This window comes from Perissodus microlepis, chromosome 3 (assembly GCF_051167445.1).
Source record: "Perissodus microlepis isolate ML-2025 ecotype Zambia chromosome 3, ASM5116744v1, whole genome shotgun sequence".
NCBI classification, from domain to species: Eukaryota; Metazoa; Chordata; class Actinopteri; order Cichliformes; family Cichlidae; genus Perissodus; species Perissodus microlepis.
The window spans coordinates 27,818,237-27,837,377 of NC_140463.1; the positions used below are offsets into that span (position 1 = coordinate 27,818,237).

The 19,141-nt window shown below is 44.6% G+C and overlaps 21 non-coding genes across 21 annotated transcripts; 14 read left to right on the plus strand and 7 right to left on the minus strand.

The window, feature by feature from the left end:
* The first annotated feature begins 1,841 nt into the window (after positions 1–1,841).
* Positions 1,842–1,915, plus strand: trnat-agu (transfer RNA threonine (anticodon AGU)). Its single transcript has one exon. It is a non-coding gene; the product is annotated as a tRNA-Thr (tRNA).
* A 365-nt stretch (positions 1,916–2,280) lies between these two features.
* Positions 2,281–2,354, minus strand: trnat-cgu (transfer RNA threonine (anticodon CGU)). Its single transcript has one exon. It is a non-coding gene; the product is annotated as a tRNA-Thr (tRNA).
* A 110-nt stretch (positions 2,355–2,464) lies between these two features.
* Positions 2,465–2,538, plus strand: trnat-ugu (transfer RNA threonine (anticodon UGU)). Its single transcript has one exon. It is a non-coding gene; the product is annotated as a tRNA-Thr (tRNA).
* A 1,987-nt stretch (positions 2,539–4,525) lies between these two features.
* trnat-agu (transfer RNA threonine (anticodon AGU)) lies at positions 4,526–4,599 on the plus strand. Its single transcript has one exon. It is a non-coding gene; the product is annotated as a tRNA-Thr (tRNA).
* Positions 4,600–4,964: 365 nt separating this feature from the next.
* On the minus strand, positions 4,965–5,038 carry trnat-cgu (transfer RNA threonine (anticodon CGU)). The gene has a single exon. It is a non-coding gene; the product is annotated as a tRNA-Thr (tRNA).
* Positions 5,039–5,148: 110 nt separating this feature from the next.
* On the plus strand, positions 5,149–5,222 carry trnat-ugu (transfer RNA threonine (anticodon UGU)). The gene has a single exon. It is a non-coding gene; the product is annotated as a tRNA-Thr (tRNA).
* A 1,995-nt stretch (positions 5,223–7,217) lies between these two features.
* On the plus strand, positions 7,218–7,291 carry trnat-agu (transfer RNA threonine (anticodon AGU)). The gene has a single exon. It is a non-coding gene; the product is annotated as a tRNA-Thr (tRNA).
* A 365-nt stretch (positions 7,292–7,656) lies between these two features.
* trnat-cgu (transfer RNA threonine (anticodon CGU)) lies at positions 7,657–7,730 on the minus strand. The gene has a single exon. It is a non-coding gene; the product is annotated as a tRNA-Thr (tRNA).
* Positions 7,731–7,840: 110 nt separating this feature from the next.
* On the plus strand, positions 7,841–7,914 carry trnat-ugu (transfer RNA threonine (anticodon UGU)). Its single transcript has one exon. It is a non-coding gene; the product is annotated as a tRNA-Thr (tRNA).
* A 1,995-nt stretch (positions 7,915–9,909) lies between these two features.
* On the plus strand, positions 9,910–9,983 carry trnat-agu (transfer RNA threonine (anticodon AGU)). The gene has a single exon. It is a non-coding gene; the product is annotated as a tRNA-Thr (tRNA).
* Positions 9,984–10,348: 365 nt separating this feature from the next.
* On the minus strand, positions 10,349–10,422 carry trnat-cgu (transfer RNA threonine (anticodon CGU)). Its single transcript has one exon. It is a non-coding gene; the product is annotated as a tRNA-Thr (tRNA).
* Positions 10,423–10,532: 110 nt separating this feature from the next.
* Positions 10,533–10,606, plus strand: trnat-ugu (transfer RNA threonine (anticodon UGU)). Its single transcript has one exon. It is a non-coding gene; the product is annotated as a tRNA-Thr (tRNA).
* A 1,987-nt stretch (positions 10,607–12,593) lies between these two features.
* Positions 12,594–12,667, plus strand: trnat-agu (transfer RNA threonine (anticodon AGU)). Its single transcript has one exon. It is a non-coding gene; the product is annotated as a tRNA-Thr (tRNA).
* A 365-nt stretch (positions 12,668–13,032) lies between these two features.
* trnat-cgu (transfer RNA threonine (anticodon CGU)) lies at positions 13,033–13,106 on the minus strand. Its single transcript has one exon. It is a non-coding gene; the product is annotated as a tRNA-Thr (tRNA).
* Positions 13,107–13,216: 110 nt separating this feature from the next.
* Positions 13,217–13,290, plus strand: trnat-ugu (transfer RNA threonine (anticodon UGU)). Its single transcript has one exon. It is a non-coding gene; the product is annotated as a tRNA-Thr (tRNA).
* Positions 13,291–15,277: 1,987 nt separating this feature from the next.
* Positions 15,278–15,351, plus strand: trnat-agu (transfer RNA threonine (anticodon AGU)). Its single transcript has one exon. It is a non-coding gene; the product is annotated as a tRNA-Thr (tRNA).
* Positions 15,352–15,716: 365 nt separating this feature from the next.
* Positions 15,717–15,790, minus strand: trnat-cgu (transfer RNA threonine (anticodon CGU)). Its single transcript has one exon. It is a non-coding gene; the product is annotated as a tRNA-Thr (tRNA).
* A 110-nt stretch (positions 15,791–15,900) lies between these two features.
* Positions 15,901–15,974, plus strand: trnat-ugu (transfer RNA threonine (anticodon UGU)). The gene has a single exon. It is a non-coding gene; the product is annotated as a tRNA-Thr (tRNA).
* A 1,987-nt stretch (positions 15,975–17,961) lies between these two features.
* On the plus strand, positions 17,962–18,035 carry trnat-agu (transfer RNA threonine (anticodon AGU)). The gene has a single exon. It is a non-coding gene; the product is annotated as a tRNA-Thr (tRNA).
* A 365-nt stretch (positions 18,036–18,400) lies between these two features.
* trnat-cgu (transfer RNA threonine (anticodon CGU)) lies at positions 18,401–18,474 on the minus strand. Its single transcript has one exon. It is a non-coding gene; the product is annotated as a tRNA-Thr (tRNA).
* A 110-nt stretch (positions 18,475–18,584) lies between these two features.
* trnat-ugu (transfer RNA threonine (anticodon UGU)) lies at positions 18,585–18,658 on the plus strand. The gene has a single exon. It is a non-coding gene; the product is annotated as a tRNA-Thr (tRNA).
* The last annotated feature ends 483 nt before the right edge of the window (positions 18,659–19,141 follow it).

Consider the following 19,141-nt stretch of genomic DNA (forward strand, 5'->3'; position numbering starts at 1 on the left):
AAAAAAAATCAAAACTGAAAGTGTACTAAAACATGAAACTGCGCAACTGTAACAACAGACATAAATGGACCAGTATAGAAACTGGGTGAGGCAGGGTTATATTGAGCTTTCGTCCCAAAAGCACTGTCAAGATTCTGCAAATCATTCGAGTTACTGATAAGAGAAGGTAAGACTGTTAGGTGTTGTGTTAAAATAAATGCCCAAGTGTTCTCTATTAAAAACAGCATAAGGAGGTGTTCTTGTTTCCTCTTATGTTATGGAAAAGTGTATAGGCAGCAGGAATTTGAGTCAGGTCTCGGTTTTTCTTGATGATGTCACTCCTTTCTCAGCTACACTTGAGAACCATGAGGAACGATCGCTGAAGGTCCTCCATAGGATGAAAGAATTTACTTTAAAGCTGTCGCCAGACAAATGTCAGTTCCTTAAGGACATCTGTCCAATATCTCGGCTATGTTGTATCATCAGAAGGGGTCAAAACAGATCCAGCTGCCCTCACTACCTGGCCAAGACCAGCTAACATCAAGTAGCTTAAGTCTTTCCTTGGGTTCACTGGATATTACAGGAGGTTTATAAAAGACTATTCCAAGCTTGCAATACCCCTTAATCACTTAAGTGCTGGTTGCCTCCCACTGAAGAGAAAATCCAGTCTGTCTGGCAGAAACCACAAGGTTTCTACCAGTGCGGAACTCAAAAAGCCTTTTCACGAAAAATGGACCCCAACCGCTGAAGATACTTTTAAGACATTGATTCTCAAGCTCACAACAGCTCCTGTTCTTGGGTTTGCAGATCCAAAGAGACATTATATTGTGCACACCGATGCAAGCGCCCATGTTCTCGGTGCAGCCTTATATCAAGAACAGGAGAGCAAGTTAAGAGTCACTGCCTGTGCCAGTAGGGGTCTCTCCAAGTCCGAGCAAAGGTACCCTGCACACAAGCTTGACTTCCTGTCTGTGAAGTGGGCTGTCACCCAGAACGTTTTCCGCTATCTCTATGGAGCAAAATTTACAGTGATGACAGACAATAATCCACTCACTTACGTTTTAACATCTGCAAAGTTGGACGCAGTAGGGCATTGCTGGTTGGCCGTACTTTCCAGTTTTGATTTTGACATTGAGTATAGCGCTGGGAAGAACAACCAAGATGCAGATGGGCTGTTGAGACGTCCGTATCGGCATGCCTGTGATATATCTGATCAGAGTTCTAATGATGAGGAAAATGCCATTGAAGGCTTTACTGCACAGCTCTTGCGCCGCAACAAAGAGCCTGATTTTCCAACCGAGGCAGTAAAGGCAGTATGCAAGAGACATGAGTATTCCTCAACTCTTGAGGAGGAGGCAGCAGTACCATCGTCTGCACGAGTACAATGTTTGGCTATTGGAGCCTCTGCAATACCAGCAGATTTCTGTCAAACTGATGTAGCTGGGCCATGCCCCCTGATGCAGATGTCTCTTTCCGATTGGCTACGTGAACAGAAATTAGATCTGGAGAGCTGAGAGAGTCTTGCAGAAAGCTACCAGTTAGCCATTGAGCACAGTCAAAAGAGTGCTTTGCGAAACAAACAAAGGTTTGACAGTAAAGTGCGGGAATCCACCCTTGCCAAGGGAAATAGAGTTGTTTTGAGGACTTGTTCAGACTCACCCTGTTGAATCAGTCTCAAAAGATTCTCCTTCACCTTATGATGTTTCCACTGAGGTCATTGAAGAAGTGAGGAACAGGAAGTTACTTGTTGGACTATTTGACCATATCCTACATTTATAGTGCACAAAAGTTAAAAAATTGAACTCGTCTCCTTCTGCAGTACCAGGTAATACCAGGTATTACCGGTTTGCCTGACAGCAGGAGGCACTGTGGCTTAGCTGGTCAAAGCGCCTGTCTAGTAAACAGGAGACCCTGGGTTCAAATCCCAGCAGTGCCTTCCTGTTACCATTTGAAACCATCTTCTTCACAGTGTTGATTGCATTCTTAATGTTGGAGTTGGGAAATCTTTCCAAGTCTGTGTATGTCCTCAGTTATCCACCTCACAGTACTCTTGAGAGCTTTAAAAACTTCTTTTCACCTGATCCAAGAAGCTTCTTCAGTTCTAGAACAAATGCTGGAGGGTCCCAGGCATTAAACCGCTAGTGGAGCTTCTGAGGGTTGTTCACCCAATATTGATGTCTTGGGCGTGTCTAGATCTTCATTGTGTTCTCTTCTTGGAAACGAAGGAGAGAAAGCATAACTCCCAATGCTTCCCGCCATCAGCACTCGTTAATGAAATGCAATGGCATTGGTAGGGAGGTAAGGCACTGCTGGGATTTGAACCCAGGATCTCCTGTTTACGAGACAGGCGCTTTGGCCAGCTAAGCCACAGCGCCTTGAGCTGTGTGCCTCTAGCTACTGTCCAACAGCTGGTGGGGAAAAATGTGACGAACCGATTCAAACCTGTGTCTGCAGAGGTTACTTGGTTTTTCCCTTCCCTGAAGGAGGCACTGTAGCTTAGCCGGTCAAAGCACCTGTCTTGTAAACAGGAGATCCTGGGTTCAAATCCCAGCAGTGCCTGTTGAGCTATTTCAAAATAAGAAGTTCTGTGTAGGCAACTTTTCCTCAATGTCAAAATAAAAGAAAGTAAGGTGTTGAATCTCAAGTTTGGAGGCACTAAAGATTTAGCAAAGGACACCCCAGCAGCTGTGCACCACATGCAGATGAAAAAAAATCAAAACTGCAAGTGTACTAAAACATGAAACTGCGCAACTGTAACAACAGACATAAATGGACCAGTATAGAAACTGGGTGAGGCAGGGTTATATTGAGCTTTCGTCCCAAAAGCACTGTCAAGATTCTGCAAATCATTCGAGTTACTGATAAGAGAAGGTAAGACTGTTAGGTGTTGTGTTAAAATAAATGCCCAAGTGTTCTCTATTAAAAACAGCATAAGGAGGTGTTCTTGTTTCCTCTTATGTTATGGAAAAGTGTATAGGCAGCAGGAATTTGAGTCAGGTCTCGGTTTTTCTTGATGATGTCACTCCTTTCTCAGCTACACTTGAGAACCATGAGGAACGATCGCTGAAGGTCCTCCATAGGATGAAAGAATTTACTTTAAAGCTGTCGCCAGACAAATGTCAGTTCCTTAAGGACATCTGTCCAATATCTCGGCTATGTTGTATCATCAGAAGGGGTCAAAACAGATCCAGCTGCCCTCACTACCTGGCCAAGACCAGCTAACATCAAGTAGCTTAAGTCTTTCCTTGGGTTCACTGGATATTACAGGAGGTTTATAAAAGACTATTCCAAGCTTGCAATACCCCTTAATCACTTAAGTGCTGGTTGCCTCCCACTGAAGAGAAAATCCAGTCTGTCTGGCAGAAACCACAAGGTTTCTACCAGTGCGGAACTCAAAAAGCCTTTTCACGAAAAATGGACCCCAACCGCTGAAGATACTTTTAAGACATTGATTCTCAAGCTCACAACAGCTCCTGTTCTTGGGTTTGCAGATCCAAAGAGACATTATATTGTGCACACCGATGCAAGCGCCCATGTTCTCGGTGCAGCCTTATATCAAGAACAGGAGAGCAAGTTAAGAGTCACTGCCTGTGCCAGTAGGGGTCTCTCCAAGTCCGAGCAAAGGTACCCTGCACACAAGCTTGACTTCCTGTCTGTGAAGTGGGCTGTCACCCAGAACGTTTTCCGCTATCTCTATGGAGCAAAATTTACAGTGATGACAGACAATAATCCACTCACTTACGTTTTAACATCTGCAAAGTTGGACGCAGTAGGGCATTGCTGGTTGGCCGTACTTTCCAGTTTTGATTTTGACATTGAGTATAGCGCTGGGAAGAACAACCAAGATGCAGATGGGCTGTTGAGACGTCCGTATCGGCATGCCTGTGATATATCTGATCAGAGTTCTAATGATGAGGAAAATGCCATTGAAGGCTTTACTGCACAGCTCTTGCGCCGCAACAAAGAGCCTGATTTTCCAACCGAGGCAGTAAAGGCAGTATGCAAGAGACATGAGTATTCCTCAACTCTTGAGGAGGAGGCAGCAGTACCATCGTCTGCACGAGTACAATGTTTGGCTATTGGAGCCTCTGCAATACCAGCAGATTTCTGTCAAACTGATGTAGCTGGGCCATGCCCCCTGATGCAGATGTCTCTTTCCGATTGGCTACGTGAACAGAAATTAGATCTGGAGAGCTGAGAGAGTCTTGCAGAAAGCTACCAGTTAGCCATTGAGCACAGTCAAAAGAGTGCTTTGCGAAACAAACAAAGGTTTGACAGTAAAGTGCGGGAATCCACCCTTGCCAAGGGAAATAGAGTTGTTTTGAGGACTTGTTCAGACTCACCCTGTTGAATCAGTCTCAAAAGATTCTCCTTCACCTTATGATGTTTCCACTGAGGTCATTGAAGAAGTGAGGAACAGGAAGTTACTTGTTGGACTATTTGACCATATCCTACATTTATAGTGCACAAAAGTTAAAAAATTGAACTCGTCTCCTTCTGCAGTACCAGGTAATACCAGGTATTACCGGTTTGCCTGACAGCAGGAGGCACTGTGGCTTAGCTGGTCAAAGCGCCTGTCTAGTAAACAGGAGACCCTGGGTTCAAATCCCAGCAGTGCCTTCCTGTTACCATTTGAAACCATCTTCTTCACAGTGTTGATTGCATTCTTAATGTTGGAGTTGGGAAATCTTTCCAAGTCTGTGTATGTCCTCAGTTATCCACCTCACAGTACTCTTGAGAGCTTTAAAAACTTCTTTTCACCTGATCCAAGAAGCTTCTTCAGTTCTAGAACAAATGCTGGAGGGTCCCAGGCATTAAACCGCTAGTGGAGCTTCTGAGGGTTGTTCACCCAATATTGATGTCTTGGGCGTGTCTAGATCTTCATTGGGTTCTCTTCTTGGAAACGAAGGAGAGAAAGCATAACTCCCAATGCTTCCCGCCATCAGCACTCGTTAATGAAATGCAATGGCATTGGTAGGGAGGTAAGGCACTGCTGGGATTTGAACCCAGGATCTCCTGTTTACGAGACAGGCGCTTTGGCCAGCTAAGCCACAGCGCCTTGAGCTGTGTGCCTCTAGCTACTGTCCAACAGCTGGTGGGGAAAAATGTGACGAACCGATTCAAACCTGTGTCTGCAGAGGTTACTTGGTTTTTCCCTTCCCTGAAGGAGGCACTGTAGCTTAGCCGGTCAAAGCACCTGTCTTGTAAACAGGAGATCCTGGGTTCAAATCCCAGCAGTGCCTGTTGAGCTATTTCAAAATAAGAAGTTCTGTGTAGGCAACTTTTCCTCAATGTCAAAATAAAAGAAAGTAAGGTGTTGAATCTCAAGTTTGGAGGCACTAAAGATTTAGCAAAGGACACCCCAGCAGCTGTGCACCACATGCAGATGAAAAAAAATCAAAACTGAAAGTGTACTAAAACATGAAACTGCGCAACTGTAACAACAGACATAAATGGACCAGTATAGAAACTGGGTGAGGCAGGGTTATATTGAGCTTTCGTCCCAAAAGCACTGTCAAGATTCTGCAAATCATTCGAGTTACTGATAAGAGAAGGTAAGACTGTTAGGTGTTGTGTTAAAATAAATGCCCAAGTGTTCTCTATTAAAAACAGCATAAGGAGGTGTTCTAGTGTTCTTGTTTCCTCTTATGTTATGGAAAAGTGTATAGGCAGCAGGAATTTGAGTCATGTCTCGGTTTTTCTTGATGATGTCACTCCTTTCTCAGCTACACTTGAGAACCATGAGGAACGATCGCTGAAGGTCCTCCATAGGATGAAAGAATTTACTTTAAAGCTGTCGCCAGACAAATGTCAGTTCCTTAAGGACATCTGTCCAATATCTCGGCTATGTTGTATCATCAGAAGGGGTCAAAACAGATCCAGCTGCCCTCACTACCTGGCCAAGACCAGCTAACATCAAGTAGCTTAAGTCTTTCCTTGGGTTCACTGGATATTACAGGAGGTTTATAAAAGACTATTCCAAGCTTGCAATACCCCTTAATCACTTAAGTGCTGGTTGCCTCCCACTGAAGAGAAAATCCAGTCTGTCTGGCAGAAACCACAAGGTTTCTACCAGTGCGGAACTCAAAAAGCCTTTTCACGAAAAATGGACCCCAACCGCTGAAGATACTTTTAAGACATTGATTCTCAAGCTCACAACAGCTCCTGTTCTTGGGTTTGCAGATCCAAAGAGACATTATATTGTGCACACCGATGCAAGCGCCCATGTTCTCGGTGCAGCCTTATATCAAGAACAGGAGAGCAAGTTAAGAGTCACTGCCTGTGCCAGTAGGGGTCTCTCCAAGTCCGAGCAAAGGTACCCTGCACACAAGCTTGACTTCCTGTCTGTGAAGTGGGCTGTCACCCAGAACGTTTTCCGCTATCTCTATGGAGCAAAATTTACAGTGATGACAGACAATAATCCACTCACTTACGTTTTAACATCTGCAAAGTTGGACGCAGTAGGGCATTGCTGGTTGGCCGTACTTTCCAGTTTTGATTTTGACATTGAGTATAGCGCTGGGAAGAACAACCAAGATGCAGATGGGCTGTTGAGACGTCCGTATCGGCATGCCTGTGATATATCTGATCAGAGTTCTAATGATGAGGAAAATGCCATTGAAGGCTTTACTGCACAGCTCTTGCGCCGCAACAAAGAGCCTGATTTTCCAACCGAGGCAGTAAAGGCAGTATGCAAGAGACATGAGTATTCCTCAACTCTTGAGGAGGAGGCAGCAGTACCATCGTCTGCACGAGTACAATGTTTGGCTATTGGAGCCTCTGCAATACCAGCAGATTTCTGTCAAACTGATGTAGCTGGGCCATGCCCCCTGATGCAGATGTCTCTTTCCGATTGGCTACGTGAACAGAAATTAGATCTGGAGAGCTGAGAGAGTCTTGCAGAAAGCTACCAGTTAGCCATTGAGCACAGTCAAAAGAGTGCTTTGCGAAACAAACAAAGGTTTGACAGTAAAGTGCGGGAATCCACCCTTGCCAAGGGAAATAGAGTTGTTTTGAGGACTTGTTCAGACTCACCCTGTTGAATCAGTCTCAAAAGATTCTCCTTCACCTTATGATGTTTCCACTGAGGTCATTGAAGAAGTGAGGAACAGGAAGTTACTTGTTGGACTATTTGACCATATCCTACATTTATAGTGCACAAAAGTTAAAAAATTGAACTCGTCTCCTTCTGCAGTACCAGGTAATACCAGGTATTACCGGTTTGCCTGACAGCAGGAGGCACTGTGGCTTAGCTGGTCAAAGCGCCTGTCTAGTAAACAGGAGACCCTGGGTTCAAATCCCAGCAGTGCCTTCCTGTTACCATTTGAAACCATCTTCTTCACAGTGTTGATTGCATTCTTAATGTTGGAGTTGGGAAATCTTTCCAAGTCTGTGTATGTCCTCAGTTATCCACCTCACAGTACTCTTGAGAGCTTTAAAAACTTCTTTTCACCTGATCCAAGAAGCTTCTTCAGTTCTAGAACAAATGCTGGAGGGTCCCAGGCATTAAACCGCTAGTGGAGCTTCTGAGGGTTGTTCACCCAATATTGATGTCTTGGGCGTGTCTAGATCTTCATTGGGTTCTCTTCTTGGAAACGAAGGAGAGAAAGCATAACTCCCAATGCTTCCCGCCATCAGCACTCGTTAATGAAATGCAATGGCATTGGTAGGGAGGTAAGGCACTGCTGGGATTTGAACCCAGGATCTCCTGTTTACGAGACAGGCGCTTTGGCCAGCTAAGCCACAGCGCCTTGAGCTGTGTGCCTCTAGCTACTGTCCAACAGCTGGTGGGGAAAAATGTGACGAACCGATTCAAACCTGTGTCTGCAGAGGTTACTTGGTTTTTCCCTTCCCTGAAGGAGGCACTGTAGCTTAGCCGGTCAAAGCACCTGTCTTGTAAACAGGAGATCCTGGGTTCAAATCCCAGCAGTGCCTGTTGAGCTATTTCAAAATAAGAAGTTCTGTGTAGGCAACTTTTCCTCAATGTCAAAATAAAAGAAAGTAAGGTGTTGAATCTCAAGTTTGGAGGCACTAAAGATTTAGCAAAGGACACCCCAGCAGCTGTGCACCACATGCAGATGAAAAAAAATCAAAACTGAAAGTGTACTAAAACATGAAACTGCGCAACTGTAACAACAGACATAAATGGACCAGTATAGAAACTGGGTGAGGCAGGGTTATATTGAGCTTTCGTCCCAAAAGCACTGTCAAGATTCTGCAAATCATTCGAGTTACTGATAAGAGAAGGTAAGACTGTTAGGTGTTGTGTTAAAATAAATGCCCAAGTGTTCTCTATTAAAAACAGCATAAGGAGGTGTTCTAGTGTTCTTGTTTCCTCTTATGTTATGGAAAAGTGTATAGGCAGCAGGAATTTGAGTCATGTCTCGGTTTTTCTTGATGATGTCACTCCTTTCTCAGCTACACTTGAGAACCATGAGGAACGATCGCTGAAGGTCCTCCATAGGATGAAAGAATTTACTTTAAAGCTGTCGCCAGACAAATGTCAGTTCCTTAAGGACATCTGTCCAATATCTCGGCTATGTTGTATCATCAGAAGGGGTCAAAACAGATCCAGCTGCCCTCACTACCTGGCCAAGACCAGCTAACATCAAGTAGCTTAAGTCTTTCCTTGGGTTCACTGGATATTACAGGAGGTTTATAAAAGACTATTCCAAGCTTGCAATACCCCTTAATCACTTAAGTGCTGGTTGCCTCCCACTGAAGAGAAAATCCAGTCTGTCTGGCAGAAACCACAAGGTTTCTACCAGTGCGGAACTCAAAAAGCCTTTTCACGAAAAATGGACCCCAACCGCTGAAGATACTTTTAAGACATTGATTCTCAAGCTCACAACAGCTCCTGTTCTTGGGTTTGCAGATCCAAAGAGACATTATATTGTGCACACCGATGCAAGCGCCCATGTTCTCGGTGCAGCCTTATATCAAGAACAGGAGAGCAAGTTAAGAGTCACTGCCTGTGCCAGTAGGGGTCTCTCCAAGTCCGAGCAAAGGTACCCTGCACACAAGCTTGACTTCCTGTCTGTGAAGTGGGCTGTCACCCAGAACGTTTTCCGCTATCTCTATGGAGCAAAATTTACAGTGATGACAGACAATAATCCACTCACTTACGTTTTAACATCTGCAAAGTTGGACGCAGTAGGGCATTGCTGGTTGGCCGTACTTTCCAGTTTTGATTTTGACATTGAGTATAGCGCTGGGAAGAACAACCAAGATGCAGATGGGCTGTTGAGACGTCCGTATCGGCATGCCTGTGATATATCTGATCAGAGTTCTAATGATGAGGAAAATGCCATTGAAGGCTTTACTGCACAGCTCTTGCGCCGCAACAAAGAGCCTGATTTTCCAACCGAGGCAGTAAAGGCAGTATGCAAGAGACATGAGTATTCCTCAACTCTTGAGGAGGAGGCAGCAGTACCATCGTCTGCACGAGTACAATGTTTGGCTATTGGAGCCTCTGCAATACCAGCAGATTTCTGTCAAACTGATGTAGCTGGGCCATGCCCCCTGATGCAGATGTCTCTTTCCGATTGGCTACGTGAACAGAAATTAGATCTGGAGAGCTGAGAGAGTCTTGCAGAAAGCTACCAGTTAGCCATTGAGCACAGTCAAAAGAGTGCTTTGCGAAACAAACAAAGGTTTGACAGTAAAGTGCGGGAATCCACCCTTGCCAAGGGAAATAGAGTTGTTTTGAGGACTTGTTCAGACTCACCCTGTTGAATCAGTCTCAAAAGATTCTCCTTCACCTTATGATGTTTCCACTGAGGTCATTGAAGAAGTGAGGAACAGGAAGTTACTTGTTGGACTATTTGACCATATCCTACATTTATAGTGCACAAAAGTTAAAAAATTGAACTCGTCTCCTTCTGCAGTACCAGGTAATACCAGGTATTACCGGTTTGCCTGACAGCAGGAGGCACTGTGGCTTAGCTGGTCAAAGCGCCTGTCTAGTAAACAGGAGACCCTGGGTTCAAATCCCAGCAGTGCCTTCCTGTTACCATTTGAAACCATCTTCTTCACAGTGTTGATTGCATTCTTAATGTTGGAGTTGGGAAATCTTTCCAAGTCTGTGTATGTCCTCAGTTATCCACCTCACAGTACTCTTGAGAGCTTTAAAAACTTCTTTTCACCTGATCCAAGAAGCTTCTTCAGTTCTAGAACAAATGCTGGAGGGTCCCAGGCATTAAACCGCTAGTGGAGCTTCTGAGGGTTGTTCACCCAATATTGATGTCTTGGGCGTGTCTAGATCTTCATTGGGTTCTCTTCTTGGAAACGAAGGAGAGAAAGCATAACTCCCAATGCTTCCCGCCATCAGCACTCGTTAATGAAATGCAATGGCATTGGTAGGGAGGTAAGGCACTGCTGGGATTTGAACCCAGGATCTCCTGTTTACGAGACAGGCGCTTTGGCCAGCTAAGCCACAGCGCCTTGAGCTGTGTGCCTCTAGCTACTGTCCAACAGCTGGTGGGGAAAAATGTGACGAACCGATTCAAACCTGTGTCTGCAGAGGTTACTTGGTTTTTCCCTTCCCTGAAGGAGGCACTGTAGCTTAGCCGGTCAAAGCACCTGTCTTGTAAACAGGAGATCCTGGGTTCAAATCCCAGCAGTGCCTGTTGAGCTATTTCAAAATAAGAAGTTCTGTGTAGGCAACTTTTCCTCAATGTCAAAATAAAAGAAAGTAAGGTGTTGAATCTCAAGTTTGGAGGCACTAAAGATTTAGCAAAGGACACCCCAGCAGCTGTGCACCACATGCAGATGAAAAAAAATCAAAACTGAAAGTGTACTAAAACATGAAACTGCGCAACTGTAACAACAGACATAAATGGACCAGTATAGAAACTGGGTGAGGCAGGGTTATATTGAGCTTTCGTCCCAAAAGCACTGTCAAGATTCTGCAAATCATTCGAGTTACTGATAAGAGAAGGTAAGACTGTTAGGTGTTGTGTTAAAATAAATGCCCAAGTGTTCTCTATTAAAAACAGCATAAGGAGGTGTTCTTGTTTCCTCTTATGTTATGGAAAAGTGTATAGGCAGCAGGAATTTGAGTCATGTCTCGGTTTTTCTTGATGATGTCACTCCTTTCTCAGCTACACTTGAGAACCATGAGGAACGATCGCTGAAGGTCCTCCATAGGATGAAAGAATTTACTTTAAAGCTGTCGCCAGAAAAATGTCAGTTCCTTAAGGACATCTGTCCAATATCTCGGCTATGTTGTATCATCAGAAGGGGTCAAAACAGATCCAGCTGCCCTCACTACCTGGCCAAGACCAGCTAACATCAAGTAGCTTAAGTCTTTCCTTGGGTTCACTGGATATTACAGGAGGTTTATAAAAGACTATTCCAAGCTTGCAATACCCCTTAATCACTTAAGTGCTGGTTGCCTCCCACTGAAGAGAAAATCCAGTCTGTCTGGCAGAAACCACAAGGTTTCTACCAGTGCGGAACTCAAAAAGCCTTTTCACGAAAAATGGACCCCAACCGCTGAAGATACTTTTAAGACATTGATTCTCAAGCTCACAACAGCTCCTGTTCTTGGGTTTGCAGATCCAAAGAGACATTATATTGTGCACACCGATGCAAGCGCCCATGTTCTCGGTGCAGCCTTATATCAAGAACAGGAGAGCAAGTTAAGAGTCACTGCCTGTGCCAGTAGGGGTCTCTCCAAGTCCGAGCAAAGGTACCCTGCACACAAGCTTGACTTCCTGTCTGTGAAGTGGGCTGTCACCCAGAACGTTTTCCGCTATCTCTATGGAGCAAAATTTACAGTGATGACAGACAATAATCCACTCACTTACGTTTTAACATCTGCAAAGTTGGACGCAGTAGGGCATTGCTGGTTGGCCGTACTTTCCAGTTTTGATTTTGACATTGAGTATAGCGCTGGGAAGAACAACCAAGATGCAGATGGGCTGTTGAGACGTCCGTATCGGCATGCCTGTGATATATCTGATCAGAGTTCTAATGATGAGGAAAATGCCATTGAAGGCTTTACTGCACAGCTCTTGCGCCGCAACAAAGAGCCTGATTTTCCAACCGAGGCAGTAAAGGCAGTATGCAAGAGACATGAGTATTCCTCAACTCTTGAGGAGGAGGCAGCAGTACCATCGTCTGCACGAGTACAATGTTTGGCTATTGGAGCCTCTGCAATACCAGCAGATTTCTGTCAAACTGATGTAGCTGGGCCATGCCCCCTGATGCAGATGTCTCTTTCCGATTGGCTACGTGAACAGAAATTAGATCTGGAGAGCTGAGAGAGTCTTGCAGAAAGCTACCAGTTAGCCATTGAGCACAGTCAAAAGAGTGCTTTGCGAAACAAACAAAGGTTTGACAGTAAAGTGCGGGAATCCACCCTTGCCAAGGGAAATAGAGTTGTTTTGAGGACTTGTTCAGACTCACCCTGTTGAATCAGTCTCAAAAGATTCTCCTTCACCTTATGATGTTTCCACTGAGGTCATTGAAGAAGTGAGGAACAGGAAGTTACTTGTTGGACTATTTGACCATATCCTACATTTATAGTGCACAAAAGTTAAAAAATTGAACTCGTCTCCTTCTGCAGTACCAGGTAATACCAGGTATTACCGGTTTGCCTGACAGCAGGAGGCACTGTGGCTTAGCTGGTCAAAGCGCCTGTCTAGTAAACAGGAGACCCTGGGTTCAAATCCCAGCAGTGCCTTCCTGTTACCATTTGAAACCATCTTCTTCACAGTGTTGATTGCATTCTTAATCTTGGAGTTGGGAAATCTTTCCAAGTCTGTGTATGTCCTCAGTTATCCACCTCACAGTACTCTTGAGAGCTTTAAAAACTTCTTTTCACCTGATCCAAGAAGCTTCTTCAGTTCTAGAACAAATGCTGGAGGGTCCCAGGCATTAAACCGCTAGTGGAGCTTCTGAGGGTTGTTCACCCAATATTGATGTCTTGGGCGTGTCTAGATCTTCATTGTGTTCTCTTCTTGGAACCGAAGGAGAGAAAGCATAACTCCCAATGCTTCCCGCCATCAGCACTCGTTAATGAAATGCAATGGCATTGGTAGGGAGGTAAGGCACTGCTGGGATTTGAACCCAGGATCTCCTGTTTACGAGACAGGCGCTTTGGCCAGCTAAGCCACAGCGCCTTGAGCTGTGTGCCTCTAGCTACTGTCCAACAGCTGGTGGGGAAAAATGTGACGAACCGATTCAAACCTGTGTCTGCAGAGGTTACTTGGTTTTTCCCTTCCCTGAAGGAGGCACTGTAGCTTAGCCGGTCAAAGCACCTGTCTTGTAAACAGGAGATCCTGGGTTCAAATCCCAGCAGTGCCTGTTGAGCTATTTCAAAATAAGAAGTTCTGTGTAGGCAACTTTTCCTCAATGTCAAAATAAAAGAAAGTAAGGTGTTGAATCTCAAGTTTGGAGGCACTAAAGATTTAGCAAAGGACACCCCAGCAGCTGTGCACCACATGCAGATGAAAAAAAATCAAAACTGAAAGTGTACTAAAACATGAAACTGCGCAACTGTAACAACAGACATAAATGGACCAGTATAGAAACTGGGTGAGGCAGGGTTATATTGAGCTTTCGTCCCAAAAGCACTGTCAAGATTCTGCAAATCATTCGAGTTACTGATAAGAGAAGGTAAGACTGTTAGGTGTTGTGTTAAAATAAATGCCCAAGTGTTCTCTATTAAAAACAGCATAAGGAGGTGTTCTTGTTTCCTCTTATGTTATGGAAAAGTGTATAGGCAGCAGGAATTTGAGTCATGTCTCGGTTTTTCTTGATGATGTCACTCCTTTCTCAGCTACACTTGAGAACCATGAGGAACGATCGCTGAAGGTCCTCCATAGGATGAAAGAATTTACTTTAAAGCTGTCGCCAGAAAAATGTCAGTTCCTTAAGGACATCTGTCCAATATCTCGGCTATGTTGTATCATCAGAAGGGGTCAAAACAGATCCAGCTGCCCTCACTACCTGGCCAAGACCAGCTAACATCAAGTAGCTTAAGTCTTTCCTTGGGTTCACTGGATATTACAGGAGGTTTATAAAAGACTATTCCAAGCTTGCAATACCCCTTAATCACTTAAGTGCTGGTTGCCTCCCACTGAAGAGAAAATCCAGTCTGTCTGGCAGAAACCACAAGGTTTCTACCAGTGCGGAACTCAAAAAGCCTTTTCACGAAAAATGGACCCCAACCGCTGAAGATACTTTTAAGACATTGATTCTCAAGCTCACAACAGCTCCTGTTCTTGGGTTTGCAGATCCAAAGAGACATTATATTGTGCACACCGATGCAAGCGCCCATGTTCTCGGTGCAGCCTTATATCAAGAACAGGAGAGCAAGTTAAGAGTCACTGCCTGTGCCAGTAGGGGTCTCTCCAAGTCCGAGCAAAGGTACCCTGCACACAAGCTTGACTTCCTGTCTGTGAAGTGGGCTGTCACCCAGAACGTTTTCCGCTATCTCTATGGAGCAAAATTTACAGTGATGACAGACAATAATCCACTCACTTACGTTTTAACATCTGCAAAGTTGGACGCAGTAGGGCATTGCTGGTTGGCCGTACTTTCCAGTTTTGATTTTGACATTGAGTATAGCGCTGGGAAGAACAACCAAGATGCAGATGGGCTGTTGAGACGTCCGTATCGGCATGCCTGTGATATATCTGATCAGAGTTCTAATGATGAGGAAAATGCCATTGAAGGCTTTACTGCACAGCTCTTGCGCCGCAACAAAGAGCCTGATTTTCCAACCGAGGCAGTAAAGGCAGTATGCAAGAGACATGAGTATTCCTCAACTCTTGAGGAGGAGGCAGCAGTACCATCGTCTGCACGAGTACAATGTTTGGCTATTGGAGCCTCTGCAATACCAGCAGATTTCTGTCAAACTGATGTAGCTGGGCCATGCCCCCTGATGCAGATGTCTCTTTCCGATTGGCTACGTGAACAGAAATTAGATCTGGAGAGCTGAGAGAGTCTTGCAGAAAGCTACCAGTTAGCCATTGAGCACAGTCAAAAGAGTGCTTTGCGAAACAAACAAAGGTTTGACAGTAAAGTGCGGGAATCCACCCTTGCCAAGGGAAATAGAGTTGTTTTGAGGACTTGTTCAGACTCACCCTGTTGAATCAGTCTCAAAAGATTCTCCTTCACCTTATGATGTTTCCACTGAGGTCATTGAAGAAGTGAGGAACAGGAAGTTACTTGTTGGACTATTTGACCATATCCTACATTTATAGTGCACAAAAGTTAAAAAATTGAACTCGTCTCCTTCTGCAGTACCAGGTAATACCAGGTATTACCGGTTTGCCTGACAGCAGGAGGCACTGTGGCTTAGCTGGTCAAAGCGCCTGTCTAGTAAACAGGAGACCCTGGGTTCAAATCCCAGCAGTGCCTTCCTGTTACCATTTGAAACCATCTTCTTCACAGTGTTGATTGCATTCTTAATCTTGGAGTTGGGAAATCTTTCCAAGTCTGTGTATGTCCTCAGTTATCCACCTCACAGTACTCTTGAGAGCTTTAAAAACTTCTTTTCACCTGATCCAAGAAGCTTCTTCAGTTCTAGAACAAATGCTGGAGGGTCCCAGGCATTAAACCGCTAGTGGAGCTTCTGAGGGTTGTTCACCCAATATTGATGTCTTGGGCGTGTCTAGATCTTCATTGTGTTCTCTTCTTGGAAACGAAGGAGAGAAAGAATAACTCCCAATGCTTCCCGCCATCAGCACTCGTTAATGAAATGCAATGGCATTGGTAGGGAGGTAAGGCACTGCTGGGATTTGAACCCAGGATCTCCTGTTTACGAGACAGGCGCTTTGGCCAGCTAAGCCACAGCGCCTTGAGCTGTGTGCCTCTAGCTACTGTCCAACAGCTGGTGGGGAAAAATGTGACGAACCGATTCAAACCTGTGTCTGCAGAGGTTACTTGGTTTTTCCCTTCCCTGAAGGAGGCACTGTAGCTTAGCCGGTCAAAGCACCTGTCTTGTAAACAGGAGATCCTGGGTTCAAATCCCAGCAGTGCCTGTTGAGCTATTTCAAAATAAGAAGTTCTGTGTAGGCAACTTTTCCTCAATGTCAAAATAAAAGAAAGTAAGGTGTTGAATCTCAAGTTTGGAGGCACTAAAGATTTAGCAAAGGACACCCCAGCAGCTGTGCACCACATGCAGATGAAAAAAAATCAAAACTGAAAGTGTACTAAAACATGAAACTGCGCAACTGTAACAACAGACATAAATGGACCAGTATAGAAACTGGGTGAGGCAGGGTTATATTGAGCTTTCGTCCCAAAAGCACTGTCAAGATTCTGCAAATCATTCGAGTTACTGATAAGAGAAGGTAAGACTGTTAGGTGTTGTGTTAAAATAAATGCCCAAGTGTTCTCTATTAAAAACAGCATAAGGAGGTGTTCTTGTTTCCTCTTATGTTATGGAAAAGTGTATAGGCAGCAGGAATTTGAGTCAGGTCTCGGTTTTTCTTGATGATGTCACTCCTTTCTCAGCTACACTTGAGAACCATGAGGAACGATCGCTGAAGGTCCTCCATAGGATGAAAGAATTTACTTTAAAGCTGTCGCCAGACAAATGTCAGTTCCTTAAGGACATCTGTCCAATATCTCGGCTATGTTGTATCATCAGAAGGGGTCAAAACAGATCCAGCTGCCCTCACTACCTGGCCAAGACCAGCTAACATCAAGTAGCTTAAGTCTTTCCTTGGGTTCACTGGATATTACAGGAGGTTTATAAAAGACTATTCCAAGCTTGCAATACCCCTTAATCACTTAAGTGCTGGTTGCCTCCCACTGAAGAGAAAATCCAGTCTGTCTGGCAGAAACCACAAGGTTTCTACCAGTGCGGAACTCAAAAAGCCTTTTCACGAAAAATGGACCCCAACCGCTGAAGATACTTTTAAGACATTGATTCTCAAGCTCACAACAGCTCCTGTTCTTGGGTTTGCAGATCCAAAGAGATATTATATTGTGCACACCGATGCAAGCGCCCATGTTCTCGGTGCAGCCTTATATCAAGAACAGGAGAGCAAGTTAAGAGTCACTGCCTGTGCCAGTAGGGGTCTCTCCAAGTCCGAGCAAAGGTACCCTGCACACAAGCTTGACTTCCTGTCTGTGAAGTGGGCTGTCACCCAGAACGTTTTCCGCTATCTCTATGGAGCAAAATTTACAGTGATGACAGACAATAATCCACTCACTTACGTTTTAACATCTGCAAAGTTGGACGCAGTAGGGCATTGCTGGTTGGCCGTACTTTCCAGTTTTGATTTTGACATTGAGTATAGCGCTGGGAAGAACAACCAAGATGCAGATGGGCTGTTGAGACGTCCGTATCGGCATGCCTGTGATATATCTGATCAGAGTTCTAATGATGAGGAAAATGCCATTGAAGGCTTTACTGCACAGCTCTTGCGCCGCAACAAAGAGCCTGATTTTCCAACCGAGGCAGTAAAGGCAGTATGCAAGAGACATGAGTATTCCTCAACTCTTGAGGAGGAGGCAGCAGTACCATCGTCTGCACGAGTACAATGTTTGGCTATTGGAGCCTCTGCAATACCAGCAGATTTCTGTCAAACTGATGTAGCTGGGCCATGCCCCCTGATGCAGATGTCTCTTTCCGATTGGCTACGTGAACAGAAATTAGATCTGGAGAGCTGAGAGAGTCTTGCAGAAAGCTACCAGTTAGCCATTGAGCACAGTCAAAAGAGTGCTTTGCGAAACAAACAAAGGTTTGACAGTAAAGTGCGGGAATCCACCCTTGCCAAGGGAAATAGAGTTGTTTTGAGGACTTGTTCAGACTCACCCTGTTGAATCAGTCTCAAAAGATTCTCCTTCACCTTATGATGTTTCCACTGAGGTCATTGAAGAAGTGAGGAACAGGAAGTTACTTGTTGGACTATTTGACCATATCCTACATTTATAGTGCACAAAAGTTAAAAAATTGAACTCGTCTCCTTCTGCAGTACCAGGTAATACCAGGTATTACCGGTTTGCCTGACAGCAGGAGGCACTGTGGCTTAGCTGGTCAAAGCGCCTGTCTAGTAAACAGGAGACCCTGGGTTCAAATCCCAGCAGTGCCTTCCTGTTACCATTTGAAACCATCTTCTTCACAGTGTTGATTGCATTCTTAATGTTGGAGTTGGGAAATCTTTCCAAGTCTGTGTATGTCCTCAGTTATCCACCTCACAGTACTCTTGAGAGCTTTAAAAACTTCTTTTCACCTGATCCAAGAAGCTTCTTCAGTTCTAGAACAAATGCTGGAGGGTCCCAGGCATTAAACCGCTAGTGGAGCTTCTGAGGGTTGTTCACCCAATATTGATGTCTTGGGCGTGTCTAGATCTTCATTGTGTTCTCTTCTTGGAAACGAAGGAGAGAAAGCATAACTCCCAATGCTTCCCGCCATCAGCACTCGTTAATGAAATGCAATGGCATTGGTAGGGAGGTAAGGCACTGCTGGGATTTGAACCCAGGATCTCCTGTTTACGAGACAGGCGCTTTGGCCAGCTAAGCCACAGCGCCTTGAGCTGTGTGCCTCTAGCTACTGTCCAACAGCTGGTGGGGAAAAATGTGACGAACCGATTCAAACCTGTGTCTGCAGAGGTTACTTGGTTTTTCCCTTCCCTGAAGGAGGCACTGTAGCTTAGCCGGTCAAAGCACCTGTCTTGTAAACAGGAGATCCTGGGTTCAAATCCCAGCAGTGCCTGTTGAGCTATTTCAAAATAAGAAGTTCTGTGTAGGCAACTTTTCCTCAATGTCAAAATAAAAGAAAGTAAGGTGTTGAATCTCAAGTTTGGAGGCACTAAAGATTTAGCAAAGGACACCCCAGCAGCTGTGCACCACATGCAGATGAAAAAAAATCAAAACTGAAAGTGTACTAAAACATGAAACTGCGCAACTGTAACAACAGACATAAATGGACCAGTATAGAAACTGGGTGAGGCAGGGTTATATTGAGCTTTCGTCCCAAAAGCACTGTCAAGATTCTGCAAATCATTCGAGTTACTGATAAGAGAAGGTAAGACTGTTAGGTGTTGTGTTAAAATAAATGCCCAAGTGTTCTCTATTAAAAACAGCATAAGGAGGTGTTCTTGTTTCCTCTTATGTTATGGAAAAGTGTATAGGCAGCAGGAATTTGAGTCATGTCTCGGTTTTTCTTGATGATGTCACTCCTTTCTCAGCTACACTT